Source organism: Tyto alba, unplaced genomic scaffold (genome assembly GCF_018691265.1).
Source record: "Tyto alba isolate M040663 unplaced genomic scaffold, T.alba_DEE_v4.0 Super-Scaffold_23, whole genome shotgun sequence".
NCBI classification, from domain to species: Eukaryota; Metazoa; Chordata; class Aves; order Strigiformes; family Tytonidae; genus Tyto; species Tyto alba.
Window position 1 is genome coordinate 3763183 of NW_024881297.1, and position 20763 is coordinate 3783945.

Genomic DNA, 20763 nt, shown 5'->3' on the forward strand with positions numbered 1-20763 from the left:
GACACAGGAGGTGAATGACAGCTGAGTGTTGTCCCTAAGGAAACAATTTTTCTGTACCCACTTGGTCTCCTCAACAGCTTCTGCTCTACCTCCATGTCACCATGGAATCTTTCTTGAACTTCAACGTTTCTTCATTTTTTCTTGCTGTTTTTTATATCCTGAGCACATTTCTGGAGCTTCATTGTGCCCTGATCCCTTCGTGTGTGCTGTTTTGCAGCTTACCTTGAGAAAGGTTTGTTTACAGTTGCAGAGCCGCCTTGGAATTTAAGCCACCACAGCTCTAACAAATATTTATTTTACTTTTCAGTGTTTACTTTTAATTTTCCTTGCTTTTCTGTATCAAGTTCCCTTAGTATAACAGTGTCTGAGCAGTGAGGAGTTTGACATTTGCTCACTGACATGCAGGAATTCCAATCGACTTCGGTGGATTTTAGATTACACCTTCTTTAGGGAAGAATCAGAGATGCAACAAAGGTGGTTCAGATTGTAAACAAATCAGTTATTCATTAAAAACATGCACTCCTGAATGGATTGAAACTATTTCTGTAAATTTGCACTGAACTCAGCAGATTGTTTATCCAAAAAATGAAAAGTCAAAACATTCTGGAGCTTTGAAAATAAAACATGAACACTATTTTTCATTTCAGAATTCTATCGTAAGATTAATTTAATTGTCACCTTAAAAAAAAACAAATAATTGAAAGTATAATAGCAGATTCAGTTTGGTGAGAAAAAATCCCAGAAGAATCATTTAGGGTCAGTTCACAAGTTTGCTGATTAATGAGGAAAAAAACTAATTTCTTAAATCAAGCTGCATTCTGGGAGCATCCTGAGCAGCACCTGAAGTGCCAAGTTGAAGTTTGCAATAGTGGAAAAGGTCAGAAACTCATTTCCAGGGCCCTAGTCTGAAAGCTGTTACAAATTCTGCTACAGTATGCTTTTATTGCACATTAGTTTTAATAGGATATTATTGGTTTGTGAATACCCTTTTCCCAGATGCTGCCTGGAATGCAGTTTTTATTGCCGTTTTAATGTGATTTTACTGCTTTATAAATACACTTTTCACCATTCTTTCCTTGATACTGTGGCTGTACCAATATGCTTGCACATTACTGTTAGTTCTGTCTTAAAATCAAGGTTAAAGCAATCACAGTAGGGCTTTGCAAAATGAATGATAATGGAAACTGCATCTAGCAGGGTGCTCTTCATATTCTGTAAACAAACAATGCAGAATCTTTATTCATTATTTATCACTCGTTCTTTGTGGCATTTCTTTACAAAACATATCTCTTTCTTTTCATAGAACTGAGCCAAAACATATGTCAGGCCAGATGCATACATTTACCTTTCTCCTTTTCTCCCACCTTGAACCTGGATCTCTTGCTCTGCTTCAGTTCTGTCTGTACTTTGAACCAGCTGGTCCTGCACCCGTGGAGTCATTTCATCTCGCAACACATTCCTGCCTGTCTGTCCCACTTGTTGGGCTGCTCCTCAGTCCATGTGAACTTCCGTGCTTGTTGGTAAATGGCCTCTTGTTCTCCACCCAGCTCTTCCAGCTCTAGCTCACCGGCATCTCTACCGCCAGAAGTGCTGGAGGATACAGAGAGCTTTATGCAGATCTGACTCACATCTGCTTTTTATACCAGCTGAATCCTTAGTTTAACAGTGTTGTCCTTGCTTGCTTGCTTTTCTCTGGTAGGGATAAAGGGTAAAATTAAGCTTTAATTTTCTTTGGAGTTTGTTGAGAAGAATACGGGTAAATGCATTTGTGTCTATCCCCATGTTTTTAACCAAAGAGATTGTGGACCTACAGTCAATTCTTTTTTCACTGGATTTGCCAAAAAAAAAAAAAAAAAAAGAGCTATTAACCTTTTATTAAATTAAATTAAATCAATCGTGTCTCTCCATACCTGTTTTAATTAGTTGCTTTTGATACCTACAGATTCAGAAATCCTATTCTGACTCCTCTGTTGCTCCCAATCTTCTCCTCCTTCTCCCCCTCATTTTTTTATTTTAGAACATTGCTACTTCCAACTTTTCTCTATCTAGGTAGTTCCTCTTCAGCTGAAGTCCAGGTCTTCTGTCTCCTGCACATATTTGAGGGACACAATTTAATATCATAACACTCTTCTGGCTTGCAGCTGCAGTTCAGACATCCTGTTCTCCAGAAGACAATTTACCTGATTTGATTTTCACAAAACTGTGTGTTCCTTATGAATTCACCATATCTGCAGAGTATACCATACAGAGGTTTTTAAATATTGGCACAAGATTTTGGTACCTTAATGTTCTATCTATGCCCTGGTATTCCAAGATGTATTAAAAAATTTATATCAGTAAAAAATTGCTGAGTTAAAATTTTAGCTTTCTGAGTACAAATAATCTAGATCTCCTGACTAGAAAGCATTTATTCCCCATTGGTTGTGGCTTAGCATCCTTTTTGTGACTGATAGACCGGAAGGCACCTGTTTTCATGCAATACAGGTGCACTATCCTGTTTTTTCAAAGTTCAGAAAAAGTATTTGTGAAGTAATTCCAGCAGTTTTGCATCTCTGGTAACAGCTGTAGATAATTGCCTCTGGTCATTGTGGATTTGAGTCTATGCCTTTAGCAACCCATATGAAATTTCCGTACTTTTTAACCTATAGTTTGTACTGGTGTCTATCTATTCCTTATTTATTCCATCCCTAGATTTAGAAGTAGGTTTTATTTTTATTGTTGCCTTTATTTCTGCATGGAATCAGAAGTTGCCTGGAATTCTCTTCCTTCTCCACAGTATAGTTTTGATTTTAAATAAATTTTATTTGTATTTTTCTGTATGAATTTTCTGCCCAAACCATTTCTCATGTTTTCTTCTGGTTTGGAAAATTAACCCCTTTGAAGTATAAGCATATATGTATTTTGGTTGGAATGCTTTCCTGTTCTCTCAAGCTGAACATAGAAGGCCTGAGATCACTATTCCTCAAACAGTGGTCATTGCCTAGTCCAGTGACTCATCTGACCTCCTGCATCACAGCTCCAAGTCACAGCAGACTCATCGCAGGTGGGTTGTGGTACCTTCTAGGTTATAAAGACCCTCACTGAGGACAGTGGAAAAATGCCTCCTGACTTGAATGAGGCCTGTGTTTAAAACTAATTTTTGGCATACCAAACAGTTCTATTTCTATTGGCCTTAAGAAAAAAAAAAAAAAAAAAAGATAAATGACCCTTCAGAACAGAATTGTTTTCATATTCCTTTTTTCTCTTCTTGATTGGATTTGATTGGGGTATACCTTTGCAATTATGTGAGAATTAAAGTCTCACTGTCCTTTGCTCTTTCTTACATAGTGAAACATGCTGCTATAATTCAATACAATTCTGCTGTGTACATATCTTCTGATCTGTGAAGAAACTGATTTAATTCCAAATTAACTTCTCTCAAAAGTACTTTTCTTATTCACTTTAACACATTGCAAGGCTACAAGTAACTGTAGTCCAATTTTAATGAGAACAATTGAAGGAAATACCATAAAGAAATGTCAGTGCATGTCCGAGTTAGGATTTAATGGATTAAAAAAAATATATATATATATGCTTCTTACATTGAGTTGTATATTTTCACTGTGTGTAAATGATTGTATATTCAAATATATTTATGTTAGGCTTAATAAGTTGTACAGCCTCCTGCAAATGAAATTCTTACAATGGTAAGAGTCTTATTTGCAGGATATATGGAAAGGGTTCAGATTACTATGCAGTATTTCTAACACATGGAATAAATTAAATATAACACATCCTGTTCATCCTGGCGCTTCAAAAAGACTCTTTAGTATTTCTGATGGTGAACATACTATTAGTGACTGAAACCAGATGACTGCAAGGCCAGATGTTGCGTAGAAGGTATAAATTCTTTTTCCCTCTACTTTGTACACTGCTTACCTATATATCGGCTGGTACAGAATCCCATGCTGTTACGCACCACTAGAAATATTAATGTAACACATCTTGATTTCTGTGGGTGTGATTCTGATTTAGAGAGAGCTTTGAGCTTAGCAAGGCAGGCAGTTGCTCCAGGGCAACAGGCTAATGGCAGCAGCAAAGAGCCGTCCTGCCCGTGCAGGAGGAGATGGGAGACTTACCTCTTTGAGCAGCAATTATTCCCTAAGCATCCAGACTCTGCTTTTCCTCTGCACAGTTGCACATCACCATCCTGCTTCCTTCTGCAGGTTCTCTTTCCACTTGTCACAGCCACAAACGAAGCAATACAGAGGCAAGAATACAGCTGTTGCTGGGAGGGAGGATGGGGCAGGGAAGCTCTGTTAGCGGTTGCTGCATGGAGGGAGGAATGAGAATGAGGAGAGGATCCTGGGAATAGAGATGCTTCAAAGTTCAACTGCTTTAGTGAGGAAGGAAAGCTATATTGAGATCCCGCCTGTATTCATAAATTCTTTCCAGCTTCTCGTTGCTCTTCAAAACCCCAATGATCTTCACTTTGGCTTCCTTAACCCAGAGTCCTCCAGCTTTTGTGATCCTCCTACTTCATCCCCTTCAGTTATTTTGTCCTTAATTTTGCTGGCACTGCTTGGAAGCACTGAAATCACTTCAGAGAGGTTTCTTTGGGTGTCCTTGGTTCATCTCTTCCCTGATGTTTGTGTTCTTCAGTCGGTTTTGTTCTGTGTTTGTCCAGCAGTTAACAAAGTGAAGGGGTTCAATGTCAAGGGCTTACAGGAAATAATTTTGGCAATAAATATTAGGATAAAGCGTTCAGATATTTCTACACCAAGATTTTTTGTTAACTCTAACTTTATTATTAATTTAAACACAAGCATTTCATCAACTTCTTACTTAGAGAAGGTTTGCTGTCATGTTCAACAGGAGTAAGGCAAAACTATTAAAGTGTCCACAGAAGTCAAGACAATTAAAGCGTCCACAAACATCTTCATTTGAATGACCACATGATCGGTTCTTCTGGTTTTCAGTGAAGTCCTCAGTCTGTGCCTTGTTCTTTCAGCCTGTAGAAGGAACTTTCTAGCTTTGAGTAAAAAAGTCACAACCCTGACCATTTGCATAAATCACCAACCTTTCACATTTATCATCCTAATGAAGTCTGCAGATTTTATTCCTCTCTCTTCTTCCCTCTTTACATGTTCAGAGCAATTCAGAGACACCATCTCCAGTCACTCTTAGAAGGAACCGATCCCAACATGCTAACAAGTCAGAAAGGTAGAATTTAATACTCTGCAATAAAGGAAATATCACTGTGTATGTACTTATCACAGAAATATAATAACTGATTTAAATTCTGTGCATGGCATGAAAGTACATGGATATTGAACAGAAATAAAGTTGGTATTTCCTGAAGCTTTCTATATTGACCTTAACTCTGAAATGTATAAGAATCAAAGCAATACCTGTCATCTGGCTCATATCTTAAGTAGAGTGCACATCCCTGGATCCATATTAAAAATAAACACAAGACAAATAGCTTTCTGACCTTCAATTCATTATCTTAAACTGGTTTAGAGAAAGCAGGAGTTATTTCACAGCTGCATTCCCATGTATAATATTTCCACAGATTTTCCCCAAAAAGAATGTCATGAAACAATTATTTTAAAGGAGATATATAGCTCTGTGAACAAGAACAAAGACTCTCTTAAGTATTCATCATAATAAGACCATGGAACTTTGTAGTAATTTCATTTGATTTTTTGAAGTGGACTGTTCTTCAGGCTGTTCTTCGTGAGTATAGGTCAAGTATCAACCAGAAAAAAAGGGTGATCAGCTTCAGGTTATGTAAATAATGGAGGTGAAGAGAAGAATAATAAATCTCTTTATTTTCTTTCAGAAAATTGAAATAAAAATAATCAAGACAGGAACAAAACAAATTAAATTCACCAAACTCTTCCCTTAAATTCTTCAAGGGTAGGAGCAAATAGGATTTGGGGTTGGGTTAGGTTTTGTGGGGTTGGGTTTAGTTTTTTGGGGTTGTTTTTGTGGTGGTTTGTTTTTTTCTGAATGTAATTCAGTCTGATTGCTTCTGTGTACAAGTGAATTGAAACTAAGGAAAAGCTTCATTAACATGACAACATACACTTGTGCTGAAGTTCCATAATTCTTTCAGGTTTGAAAAAATAAAAAGGCATGCTTTTTGGTCACAAGGATAGAAAACTAATTAAGTTTTCTTTGAAAATAACTGCAAGCTTCTCTGAAATGAGATTTTTTTTTTCCCAGCTTTTGAATTATTTCCAGTTCCAGCATAGTCTAAAAGTTATAGACCAAGAAGACTGAACCAAGCAGAGCAGAACATTCTTGTAAGAATATCTCCTGTGCCTCAGAGAATTTGTTTGTATATCCGATGGTAACAGATTTTGTACTTATTCAGGCCTCAGCATCACAGACTGCTTTTAAAGCAAAGCAACTCATAAAACTCCAAAGCTGCCAAGGTTGGCTAGAGCTGACAAGTGGTCACAACAGAAGCCCATCCGGTCATACCTGAGAGCAGGGAGACTGTATGGCTGCTCACATAGCACCAGTTTAAATTCAAGTATGAGTTAGAAACACTACATTTTGGGTTTTAATCATATCAGCTATCGGCAGAGTGAATGGCTTTGAAGCAAAAGACTTGTAAGTTGTATTTCTGCACTCTCAAGCATAAGTAAACTGCAGGAAGCACCACAGGTAATTTGCCTCTAAAAACACAATTAGAAAAAAGAAAAGTTTGATGATTTTATAGGGCTCAACCCTGCAGTAATTATTACAGCAATATTGTCATTAAAATCAGTGAAGGTTTTGCCTCATTGAATAAGGTCTATAGGAGCAAGATAATAATATAAGAGAAGATAAAGCGTATATGAAGATAACTAATTTGTTCTCAAAGAAGTCAAGCAAGACAAACAGTTATCTCACCAGTGGCTTTTGAGAATCTACAAAAATTGAGTTTAAGACATTTGTGAGAGAATGTCCTCAAGGCAGCAGCAACTGTAGAGTAAAATCCTTTGGTTTCACAGAATCACAGAACGTCTGAGGTTGGAAGGCACCTCTGGACATCATGTTGTCCAGCTCCCCTTGCTCAAGCAGGGCCACCCAAGATCAGGCTGCCCAGCACCACGTCCAGACGGCTTCTGAACATCTCCAAGGATGGAGACTCTGCCACCTCTCTGGGCAACCTCGGCCAGCACTCAGTCACCCTCACAAAGAAAAAAACTGTTTCCTGATGTTGAGAGGGAACCTCCTGTGTTTCAGTTTGTGCCCATGGCCTCTGGTCCTGGCAGTGGGCGCCGCTGAAAAGAGCCTGGCTCCATCCCCTCTGCGCCCTCCCTGCAGGTATTTGTAGATATTGATGAGACCTCCCCTGAGCCTTCCCTTCCCCAGGCTGAGCAGTCCCAGCTCTCTCAGCCTTCCCTCATACGAGAGATGCTCCAGATGCTCCAAAGAGATGCTGAGGTTTTCTTTGGGCATTCTGGTTTTGCTTTTTTAATTTGCTTTTATATGAAGTCTGATTTGTCCTATCAGTAGAGATTGGTGCAGAGGTGCAATATCTGCAAGGTCAGCCTGGTTTCTACCCATCTGGTAGAGGTAATGACATGTGAGATCCTTTACTGTTCTCCTAAATTCCCTTGGATTCTATTCATATACAGGTATGCCTCAGATGAGGTAATTTGTGTGTCAAAGTACTGGAGGAAAAGGCAGCAAAGGTTAAGTTACCTTATCTGTGGACCAAATCATAGAATCCTAGACTGGTTTGGTTTGGAAGGGACCTTAAAGATCATCCAGTCCCAACCCCCCTGCCATGGGCAGGGCCCCCTTCCCCCAGCCCAGGGGGCTCCCAGCCCCGTCCAACCTGGCCTTGAACCCTTCCAGGGAGGGGGCAGCCACAGCTGCTCTGGGCACCCTGGGCCAGCGCCTCACCCCCCGCACAGGGAAGGATTTCTGCCTTAGATCTCACCTAAATCTGCCCTCTGACAGTTTAAAACCATCACCCCTCTTCCCATCCCCACCCCCTGACCCAGAGTCCCTCCCCCCCTTTCCTGCCCCCCCTTTAAGCCCTGGGAGGCCGCTCGAAGGGCTCCCCGGAGCCTTCTCTTCTCCAGGCTGAACCCCCCCAACTCTCTCAGCCCGGCCCCCCAGGGGAGCTGCTCCAGCCCCCCCAGCATCTCCGTGGCCTCCTCTGGCCCCGCTCGAGCAGCTCCGTGTCCTTCTGCTGTTGGGGGCCCCCGAGCTGGCCCCAGCACTGCAGGGGGGTCTCCCCAGAGCGGAGCAGAGGGGGAGAATCCCCTCCCTGGCCCTGCTGCCCACACATCTCTTGGTGCAGCCCAGGGCACGGGTGGCTTTCTGGGCTGTGAGTGCACATTGCTGGCTCACAGTCAGTTTTCCATCCACCAACACCCCAAAGTCCCTTATCATCAGGAGTGCTCTCAATCCACTTGTCACACAGTCTGGATCTGTGCATGGGATTGCCCTGACCAATGTGTAGGACCTTGCACTTGGCCTTGTTGAACCTTATGAGGTTTGCATGGGCCCAACTCTCAAGCCTGTCAAGCCTATTGAGTGTAATAGACTAAAAGAGTACTGTAGCAACATTTCCATCCAGCATATTTTTTCTTCTAGCCCTTAACAATTCTCAAGGGTCATGATGGATTCCCCAGTTTAAAACCACCCACTTAAATTCCTTCACCCAGCCTATCCCGGCAGTACAGTCTAGTTTCACTGGACAGATCCAACATCACTGGATCCCTGCTTTCTGAACTTTGCTTACTCTTGTTGTTTTATGACCCTGTGTCCAAATTCCGTATTTTTGAGTCTTATTGCTTTCATTTAAAAGAGGAATAGATAATGTAGTAATAAATCCTACTACTTGTAGATATCACAAAAGAAAACAGTTTTTTCTCACAGAGGTAAATGAAATTCAGCAGCAACATGGACAAAGGCTCTGCTCATTCTCAAAGGAAAAAAAATCTCTTCCTGGATTTCTTCTGCTAGAGGAGATACTGAAAATGAGCCTTTCGGACTGAACTGCAGTCTCCCAGACTGACTGGAGTACAGGAGAGGTTTCATTATGCAGGAGTATTTGATTAAGGCTCAGTAGATGTTTTTCAGCCACTTGAAACACCAACTAGTTTTTTATTATGCACTGTATTGTACAGAAGATAAAGAATGATAAAAGTTCTGGTAGTTTGGGGCAAGTGGAGTTCACTTTTCATCTGGAAGTGGTGGGTGACAGCAAAATGGAAACTCTGTGAAAAAGGTGATACTTAAGTACCTGATGTTTTTATTAGCTCTCATTAAGCAAGGTGCAACTATTATGAATGTTGAAGGAGTGCATATTATGAAGCACACAGAAGGGACATTTTTGAACAAAGACACATTATACCAGTAATGCTACCCTCTTGTAGTAATATCAAAGAGCAGGTTATGTGGTTTTTGACAAAAAAAAAGTGTGAAGTCCTTCAACTCATTCATTAGAGCCTAATTAACAAATCATGGAGTAGAAATAGTTGAGGAAGGATTTAAGGACGTTTTCCAGGAAACAGGACCAGTTTGGCAGAACTGAAAAGCCCAGCTACTCCATAGTCAAGATCCTCAGGACACTGACCTTGGCCCGATAGGCCAAAAAGTGGCTGGGTAGCCTGATTTCACTGGGCATCACAGACCAAATAGAGAATGTTATGTGTTACCTGTTATAGAGGGAAAATGAGACAGTTTCAAAATAATTAATGCGGTAAAAGTAGACGTTTTGTATTATAGGGATAGTAACATTCGGGAAGTTAGCCAATGCCTAGCAGGTTCTCATTTCTTTCTCTGCAGACTTCCATTTCGTTTGTGTCTGATACTTTGGATACTCTGGCTATTTCTCTGTAAAACACAATGCATTTTTTATGGTAGAGGGTTCTACTATGTTATTAGATTATTTTTTTTTCCTGAGGAAATAAAGGTAGATCAACATTGTGATGGGCTTCAGGCAGCTTTGGGATAATAAAGGCTTTGAGCTAAAATCAGTCAGTGAAATAAACTCTGAATAACAGATTACATAACTGAAAGTTAGAAATAAAAGTATGCATGTGGACTACCATTAGGTTGGTTGTATGTGCCATTTGATCTTAGTTCAATGTTAGTTTTCAAGGCTCTTGCCAATAGTTTTGGTTTGGAAAGGAAAAAATAGTGTGGGATGCTGTGACTTCAAAAAGTCATCATTGCAAGCACAGAGGCCTTTCTGGTTTGTGTCCTCTTTCTTGTACTTCACATTTTCCATCACATCTACACATATGCTGTTACACACAGTGAGTTGGAAGAGGGCATAGAATAAAACTTGAGTTCTTGCATTGACACTGAGTGTTGAATGATCCCTGGACACCCACAGGAGAGCTCACACAAAGTTTCAGTAAACCCAATACTCCAGCTAATAGTCAGAGCACTTCTCCCTCTTCTACACACTGAAATACAAGTGGCAGTTCAGAAAACGTCTAATTACAAATATCAGAAAAGTGAAGATCACTTCTGAAATCCTACTGCTTTCAATCAACAGCTGAAGAAATATGTTAAACTGAAAAGGCATTATAATATAAATACCTATTTTGACCACAACTGTTGAGGCATGAGGTGGCAGGAGGGTTAATGTGTTTTAGCTTCTCCCAGTTCTCCTATAAGAATACTGCCTAAGCTGTCGATTTAATGCAGAAGTAGCTGAGTGTCCAACATGGTGGCAATTTCCCAGCTCATGAGCAAGCATAGAATTTTTCCTTCCTTGATTTCATAAAACAGTTTAAAAGACAAACTTATTGATAACTACCTGATTTCAAAGCATAAAACTCATGTACTCTGTTAATGACTAGGGATATAAAAATATTTCATATTCTACCATACAAAAATTAAAATTGCATTATACTAACTCCTGGCTTGATTTAAAAATTTGTATTGCCAGCTGTTATGTAAAGTTGGATTTCTATTCTTCTATTCTTTCACCTGGTGGAAAGCGTACTGTAAATGGCACATCTCATTCAGAAAAAAGAAAAATGAACAGCTTACACGCACAACATGAATAAGTGAATGCTTCAAAATTCAATTAAAGCTGAAAGAAAAAATGTTGCAGCAGGAAATGTCTGCTGCAAAATAGGGAAACAGGTACCTACCCACTCACTACTGGCTGTGACCCTGAAATCAAAGAGTATTGCCTGTTTCAAATGAAGCTGTACAGGTTTGCCTCTCCATTATCCCAGTAAGTAAGAAGTGGTAAATAAGTTCGTTTGTTGAGAATCTTATCTTTCACAATAATTGTATAAGTGTAATAAAAATAGAAGACTGAGTAAAATAAAAATATAGACTGTAATTTTAAAACTTTACAAAAACATTTTTTCATTTGGTACAGAGAAACTTTTCAGTAGCCTCAGCCCATCCATTTCAAGGGTAGGTGGATGTTTTAGTCTCCAAAAAAACCATAAAGCACTGGTCACCACTGGACTGCTCAGCAGTCGAACATTGTCTTTTAAAATTCTCTCATAATGATTAATACTATTGCAGTACAGTGCTAGGGCCGTATCCATATACCTCACTGCTTGGAGTTTTGCTGTGCACAGACAGATGTTTTTTGAAAGCAACTTTAAAACGCCAGGCAGGTGAGTGATTTTCCTTGCTTTGCCAGACTGCAGCGTGTCCTTTTGTCCTTTCCTAATGCTGTTTGCAGGTACAGCTTTGTGTCACACTGTTGATCTGCCATCTGTCAGGGACACTGTTTATATCATGCACATGGCTGTTGTGGATGTAGGTGTTTTGACTTCTTGAGCTTGACCAAGGTAGTTTCTTGTATTCGATCTGAGCACAACGAGTCACTCTATTTTGGAGAGTGCAATTACTTCAAAAGGCTGCAAGCCAGTGTACCTTTCCATAATACAAGTACTGCTTCTAGCTGTTCCTTCTCTGGCTTTCCAATCTCTGCTTTATTCCTGGTCCATCACTGAATCTCTCATTGGCTTTTCTCCTCAGTTCCAGACTCTTAAATATAAGTCTTGTAGGTGGATAGAGAATGCCAGGGTAAGTGTTTCTCAAGTGGATATGTATATTCACACAATAATAACAGTACTACCCTACATCTAATTAGAAAATATTCCTGGAAATTTCAAAGCTATTGAAAAATATTTTAATATGCCAATCTGAGAACTAAGAGGTAGTGGACATTTTTCATTACTCTGCCAGTTCTAGAAGAAAAGTTTTAGAAATAATTATGTAAAGACTGAATTGTTAAAAACTGCGACGCAGCTTGTCTCACATGAGTGCTGTCACTATGTTACCTCTGGAAAAAGGAGCCTGAAAATCTGTTTTATTCAGTGTTTATATGGGTAGAGAGTAAGATACTGTGGGAGGAGACAAGTTAAATTTTAGTTTGATCACTTCATATTGAAAGCTGAGGAAAATGAAAGGAGAAGGGGAAAAACTAGCTTGTCAATTTACCCCTTTCTTGGTTTGAGCAATAGCTAATATATCTGTTCAATGACTTAAGTATAAACCGTATTGGGCCTTTTCTGATACCAGGTGAACACGTATCAACAAGTGATGCTTTTTCAAATACAGATCTTTTCTAGAGGAAAGCATCATTTATATACTATAGCTGTGCCTATGACTTCTCACAAGATGCAAACCCTAGGCTTTCTGTCAAACATCAAGAAAGTTAAATTCTTGCTTTGTATATAAATTGACAGATTTGTCTCTCAGAAGTGACTGTGAAAGTAAAGAGTATAGTGTATGCAATATAATGATGGGAGGAAAGAGGGAGACGATGAATTATTTGGCTTAAATAACATCATCAACATCTGGCAGAAATTGGGAAGTGGCATCTGTCGCAAAACACAAGAGCAGAATCATTTGTAAGTGATATAATGGGAGCTGTATATTGCAGCTGTGTCAGTCTCCTAGCAAGGGAACCTGCTTCAGTTCTCCTTCAGGGCACGGTACAGCAGGGATCACCAAGAGGAAAACAGCAATAGCATGCTGAAACACATTTGCAGGAGACATGAGATTGAGCACCAGAAATCTACAAAGACGGATTTTTCAGAAGAATGTGTCCCTGTCCAGAACAGTAATTGATCTTCATCTAGTAAGTTATAGAGCTCAGTCATGTGTGCATAAGTCATTCCTTGTTTGTTTTATTTGTACTGTACATGGATGGGATTAGAGTACTTTGGACACTGCTTATGTCAAAGAGAAGAAATACTGCAGTGTTAAGATAAAGAAGGAGAATGCTCCTCGTCTGATCTGCAGTCAAGAACAAGCTTCAAACAGCAAATATTGTCTGGAAGAGCTAAAATGCTATTTCTAGACAAATCACTTAAAACCAGTGCCCTGTAATAATTGCAAGGGCCTGGTAAGGGGTAGTGCTCCTCAGTGAAAAATACCTGACACAAAAACGTACTGAGGTGGAAGCTCCTCAGTAGGAATCAGAGCTCTTCTGTTCTTCTGTGGGCTCTGGTGCTCACTCATCGTGAATTTGGGCCTTTTATTTAAACTCCGTATGCCTCAGCTTTCCTACATGCCTTATGGTATTTAATAGATAGGTCCATATTAAAACCAGTTAGGTATTTTGCCCCTGTACTCCAGCTGGGTACTAGATCACGGGAAGAAGTTTAAGGTAAATTTATCATATTACTCATCTGAGGCCTGAGGGAGAGGAGTAAACTGATAGTCAGATTCAGGAAACCTTCAAGCTTTTTCATCATCTCATTGACCATAGGAAACCACTGTGTTTTTAAGACTGGAGCTCATTTGGCTGACTAAGGGGATTAGGCCTACCCATTGAACAGAACAATATGCAGAGATAATCAGCAATCAGCCTCCAATGTCACAGTGAAATCAATTCCCTTAACTTCTGCCTAAGATTATTGTACCACAACCCTAGAGTTGCACAACTACAAACACTTCTAGTGGTTCTACTGTATCTGTTTCTTATATTGTAAAATTATGACTTAAATCTTGTAGCATCTGTAGGCTACATTTCAGTTAGAGGATGTTATATTGATGCTATTAAAATTATAAGACTTTCTTATGTGATTTATATGGAAAGTAAATGAAAGGGAGCAGAGAGGGAGAGAAGGTCAGTTGCCATAGCAAGATTTATCTCGGTGCGGTATCACTGACAGCCTCCAAAGCCAAGGATTGCTAGTCAAATGGCTTAGATATTGTAACAGGGACTAACATGCTAAATTTATGTTTGTGTAAATTGGCTTATAAAAGTTGACAATGCTTCTCTGTACTTTTTAGAGCATTGCTACTATAGGGTAAATTTTGTCCTTTTGTCATCTAATAATAGCCTTGCTGAGATCAATATTATTGTAGTTCTGTATAATGTATGTGGTTTTGTTTTAAAAGCGTACAGCTTATTTATATCTGGCTTCTCTGGGGAAAGAGAAAGTGAAGAGAAGGGGGGAAGAGAGAGAAGAGAGGAACAGAAGAGGAGGGGGGAAGAACAAGAAAAGCGAGACGAAAGGCAGAAAAAAGAAAGAAATGGCATAAAAGGGAATTCCCCTTCAAACCATGGGGACAGTGTGGTGGTAGGAGGGTAACGAAAGGGAGAAGGAATGATTCCTCAAAGAGCCAGAGAGATTCTGAGAGACAAGTATGTATCTGCTTTGCTGATGTCCCCGTCACCGGTAGGAGCACACGGTGGCTGCCTCATGTGCGGTTCGTATCCGAGCTCTGCCCTGCTCACACCAGTAGCAAACAGCTCTGCACAGAGAAATGCTCGTGCTCCTTGTGATCACACTGCAGCAGCGCAGGCCTGTCTTTGGCAGTCCATCCCTCCCCAAGTGCCTTTTGAAGAGAAAAGACTCTGAGAATTAATCAGGGCATTCACTGCGGTGGAAGAATAATACTTTAGGAAATACAATATTTCTAAGTAGCTTGCTATTTTTGTTTGATTCTGTTCTCTATTCAATAGTGATTTGTTTGTTTTCTGGTAGTCACAGCCCTTTCCACCCCCTGTGTTGATGGGTCATGCAGGGCAGCCCAGCCCCACAACAGCACATCACCAAAGCCCAGCCGGCGCTCAGGCACAGAAGCAGGGGATGCAGCATGTCACCGTGAACAGGCTTCAGCCCACTAGAGCTATGGGAAGAGGTATTTGTCCCATGAATCAACCCTTAATTAATTTCCATACTACAGTACTAGAACTATTTGTATCCTCGTTGCGGTACTGCAAATTGTGTCAATTCCTTGCCCAGGAGTGTAAGAGAGGAAGGAAGCAGGGGGACACGGTAACTGCCTCTGAATCTGAAGTCACGCAGAGATTGCAAGGCTTCACTGCTAGAGACTACTCCTGTGGGTACAGTCAAGTGTATACTCATACTCAATTCATTTGCTGGATCAAGACTTTAAATATGATCCAGATGAATACAAATCGTGTTGGAAGACACAACGTAGTCCTTACAGAATTGCAGCAGTGTTTTCATGCAACAGAGATACCAGTTGTGCTCCCCCTGCTGAACTGAAGGATGATTGAAGCATCGCTCACTGTTAACGTAGCTGTATAATCTCAAATGCACATGACACTTCACAGGCAAATAATGGGAGGAGAGACATATCCAGATTTTGTGTTAGTCATCTTAGTTCTCTAACTCCTGTGCCCTGTCCTGTGGAGTTCATGACCTAGGAGAAGGCACGGTGCGCAAGGTCTGTGGCACATGTTGGGTAAATAAAATGCAGTGGTAAGTCTGACACCTGGGGCTATGCCAAAACATCATTTTCTAGGTGCAGCTCCTAGTAAATTTCACAGGGAATTACATACCAAATTCATGGCATTATAAAGCATTATAATCCACTGCTATTATATGACCACCAGCTGCTAGCTTAAGCCTACTACAATTTCTTCTCTAGAACAACACAAGCGGAAAGGTAGAATTAAAATCCTTGTGACGGGATCACCTTTTTCATATATTTGCACAATATATAGTGCAGTGGGGCACTAATAACAATAGGAAATTTCAGCCTTTAATGTTAATCTTCAGTCTTTCTGGGTTAGCATTTACCTTTAAGGTGACTTAACTTTTTGCATGTAATTACAATCTCTGGATCTTCGAAAAGAGCTGTTTCTCTTGAGTTTTCCGAGTAGAATAAAATACTCTTATTAGCCTGTAACCTTTTTTAAATCCCTCTCCCATATGGTATTCATGTGGCATCACATATTGCAATATAGGATAATACCCTGGATAATATGTGCTATCATGAATATCCTTACTTGATGAACAGGATAATTAAGATCTCTGCGCATGGTGCATGGTTACATATGGGCAACCTATCGGCATAATTCGTTATGATTAAATCAAAATAATATATGAAAAAAATAAGAAATCTGCCAGTGTATCTGATATTTTAATCCATTTTATGTTTGGGGAGAACTGAAATATTAATAAGCAGAAAAATAAAGTATTCAAATTAATTCCAGCAGGAAAAAAAAAAAAAGCAATTCTTCCCTTTTTTCTTCTTTACCTGTTGACTTCTGGGACAGATGACAACCCGATACATTTCCCTGGAGGCTAACATCTTGTGTTCCAGAATACAAGCTTTCATTAAAAAATTACGACTTGGAAAGTGATGTTCATATTCATCTGAACACAATGCAGGTGCTCTTCTTTGCTAGTGCTTACAGACAGCCTGAAACTATCAATGTGACAAACAAACCCCCGCAGCTGTATCAGCTGATGGCAACTTTAAACGTCAACAAGGAGGATTTATTGTCAGTGTTCTCATTGTTGTTGATCTCAGCACAATAAAAAATATAGGGTCACTGATCAATAAGATCCTCTTTAAGTCATCAAGTCCAATTTAGCACTCTGATGAATAACGTCCTGTAGTCCCTCAAGCTCCATCTTAACGTTAGCTACGCTTTTTGCCCTCGCTGTTCACAGGATGAGTCTGCTTCACTTCAGTGATTTCGAAGCTTCTTCTAATTTCCAGCCTCTGTGCACAGTTTTTACCCAATCATTTTTATGCCAGAAATTTCTTTTGTCTTAAATACTTGTTAGCCACTACTGCCTATTTATCTCTCCCCATCACGTGCAGCAGCTACATCACCTCTCAACCTTCACCTTGCCTGTCGTCCAACAGGCTGCATATTGCCGTGATCATGGTAACAGCTCTTCTCTCCACCTCTTCCACTTTGAATTACTTTCCCTGAGCTGTAAACACCATTCCAGGTGAGTCCTAATAAGCCTTATGCAATAGCATCAACACTTTCAATATTTCCACCTCTTCTTTTCCTCAGCAATCAACGCTTGTGATATTTTCTAGACGCATCACTTTGACAGCTGACAGACATTTTCTAACTTTGCCTGGTACCCACGTCCTTTCTCACCTCAGTGATTTCCAACTGATGAGCTCCCAGTTTATAGCAGACATTCATGTCATTGATCCTGCAGTGCATTACCTTGCATTCTGAATAACTTCCCATTCCTGTGCAAACCCCTCTGCTTATTGCTCTTTGTTTGCTGCCTCCAAGGGCACAGGTAAGCTAGGCTGTGCTCTACGTGTTGCATGTTCAAGGAGCAGAGAAAAGGCAGGAGGAACTTACTTGTATAGAAAAAAGGGAAAGGCATGAGGAAGTTGAAGGTAGTGCTGAAGGATGCTTCTTTTCTTTTTTAAAAAAAAAAAAAAAAAAGCTAAATTAGCCTTGTTCGCCAAAGTTACTTTTGCTGAGGGAAAGGAAAGATTAAATTATAATGATTTTTCCAGCTAACTGAACAACAGTCTGCTTGGAGAAGATCTTGCATTATTGGCGGACTGAAGAGCTGGGTATAGCAATTTAATTTTCTTCCCCTTTGCAAATGACTGGGGTTTTTTAGAATTTTTCCTTTGTTATTGATGTGAAAAATGAGTTGGTTTTAGGGTAAAAATGCAAATTATTCTTAGCCCAAAGTATGCCCTATTTTATTACATATCCTAAAATCAATCTTTAACAGAAGTTTTAATTACATACTGCTTTCTTTAAAAGGGCAACAATGCTTTAGATTGTTGATTGTGCTTATAGCAACTTGGTTTCTTTTTAATTCTATTCTGTCCCCATTATCACTTTCCTGTAACCAGTTTCCATATTACTAAGGAGCTTTCACTCAAATTGACATATATTCAGAGCAGCTAACTAAAATTAATACATTCTGAATCTGTGCTCCTATTTTTTTGAATATTTATTAACTTGAAACCTACGAACCTGATATAATGGGAAGGAAGAGTCTTCCCTCTCTTTTCATAGGCAAATTTCCTGGTAATTTGTGACAGAGAATACTCAGTCCTCCTCATTAATGAATCTGTCTTACACTTCATGTGGCATGTGACTTGAGCAGTAAATGATGGTTTTGCAGCTTAGAACAGAAATACCTAATGATTTTTTGAGCTTCTTGAATTTCAAAGTTGGCCGTTTGATCATTGCACAAAGATGACAATTGTCTCAATGCCCTGATTAAAATGGAACAAAACATATTTATAACAATAGTTTATTCTAAGCCTAGAGATAAAAATGCCTGTCTGCTGCCAAGTAGTCATCACCCACGGCATGTAATTAGCAACTTGCCTTCCACTGGTTTGAAAGATATTACTACAATGTCTGCAGATAGTAGGATTTTTTTTAGGATAAGGTATTGAAAAGTAAATAGAAGCTACTGAAAAGAAACAATAAATGTATTTTCCATCTGAAAGCTAGCAACTTCCTAGAGAAAATGCGTAAGCGCGGCTGGCCTCCCATATTGTTTTCTACAGAATAATATTTAAACACCTCGTAAATGAAGTGTATTGTAATAACATGGAAAAAAATGTAGTATAATTATAAACTTGAACAGTGTTGTGGGTTATTTTTTTCCTTCTCTGAGACAGCCTCTTAGTTGATTACTTTTTGACCACATGTGTTTCTTAAATCTGAGGCCACATTTTTCTCTTGGTTATATAGATGAAACTTGTAAGAAAAGCCTTTTCCAGTTTAAGGAAGGGGAGAAATTAGGTCTTTGCGTTTTAACATGGAACAGCATTCACTGGCTTCAGACCATGTGTGTTCTAGTACAGTGTGATACGGTCTCGTAGTCTGAACTCAGCCCTGAGTCAAGAACCTCTGACTTCTTATCATAACCTTCACTGAGTCACTGCCCCAACCTTTGGCAATTTTATGGAGTAATATTTCATGTCAAGTGTGTGGAGATCAATACTAATATCAATATCTGTGACAAAAACACCTTTTAAGGACTCATTAATATTTGCATAGTTTTTAAAAGATAAATATATTAATCATTGTTAATATTGTGTATTTATTAGATTTGGTTTAAAATCTAGTTTCTGATTAATCCAAAGAACATTATGAATCTACAGTAACTTTGCCTTTTGGCTAGTAGTACTTGTAATAGCTTTAAAAAAGTAACAATGTGTCCTGGGTTTGAGTGAGTGGTGGGGGTTTTTGGTGGCAGGGGAGGGGGCTATAGGGGTGGCCCCCTGTGAGAAGCTTCTCGAAGCTCCCCCAGCTCCAAGTCAGCTCCACCTCTGCACCAAAACTGAGCCACTCGGCTGCGCCTCTGCCAGAACGTATTTAAGAAGGGACGTGGTGAGGAGCAGTGGGACTGGTGAGGAGGAGTTGGGGCAGCTGTGTGAACACCAAGGTCAGTGGGGGAACGGAGGAAGAAAGGAGGGGGGAGGTGTGCCGGAGCAGAGACCCCCCTGTATCCTGTGGGGAGACGGCAGGGCAGCCCCCCCTGCCACCCATGGAGATCTATGGTGGAGCAGACACTGATTTATGGCCTGTGTTTTTCGCCTGGTTGATCAAGGTTCTGTGCCCAAAGAAGGCTGGGGTCTTGTGGGAAAAGGCAGCCCCGCTGCTGTAATTCAGCACTGGGAGGATTGCAGCATGCGGGGGTGTCCCACGCCGGAGCAGCTCGGGAAGGGCTGCAGCCGTGGGAGGGACTCCAGTTGGAGAAAGTTGGTGACCCACGATGGAGCAGTGTGGGGAACGCTGCGGCCCATGGGAGGGACTCACATCAGAAAAAGTTTGTGGAGGACTGTCTCCTGTGAGAGGGGGACCGCACTGAAGCAGAGGGGAGAAGTTCCAGAAGCTCCCCCCACCGCAGATGGAAGCAGCGGCAGCACTGACTGCCCCCCCCCCCCCCCCCCCCCATTCCCTGCCCCTGCGCTGCTGGGGGAGGAGGTAGAGATATTGGGAGCAGAGCTGAGCCCGGGAAGAAGGGAGGGGTGGGGGGAAGGTGTTCTCCAGATGTGGCAATGCTTCTCACTGTCCTACTCTGTTAAGTAGTGTTGTTAGTGTCTGTAATAAATCTATGTCTTTTTTTTTCTTCCCCTGATGCGTCTGTCTTTTGCCAGTGACCATAATGGGTGATCTGCCCCTCCCGGTCCTATCTCGAATCCCAAGCCTGGCTTATTTGTCCCTTCTCATTGCTGGGAAGGAAGGGAGGAGCAAGTGGCTGTGTGGTGCTTAGTTGACCTCTGAGCTCAAACCACAACACAATGCGATAATAACAGGCAAGTGCCTAGATGCTCTTTGTTTTCCAATACATAGGCCACTGTAATGGCTCTCTGCAAGAAAATGTCAACAAAATAATACAAATAATAATTAGTGTTTAGTTAGAATATCTATCTATATTTGAAAAGGCAGGACTAGATAAAGTATTTATTTAAAATTGAAAACTGTTGTTGTCACATGTAACTCTCCAATCAATAACCTTTTGCTGGAATTTCCTTATGGAATGATGCCCAGGGTAATCATTCTGTCTATCTTACAGATACAAATTATGGCGGGAGTTGTAGTAATAACCATCA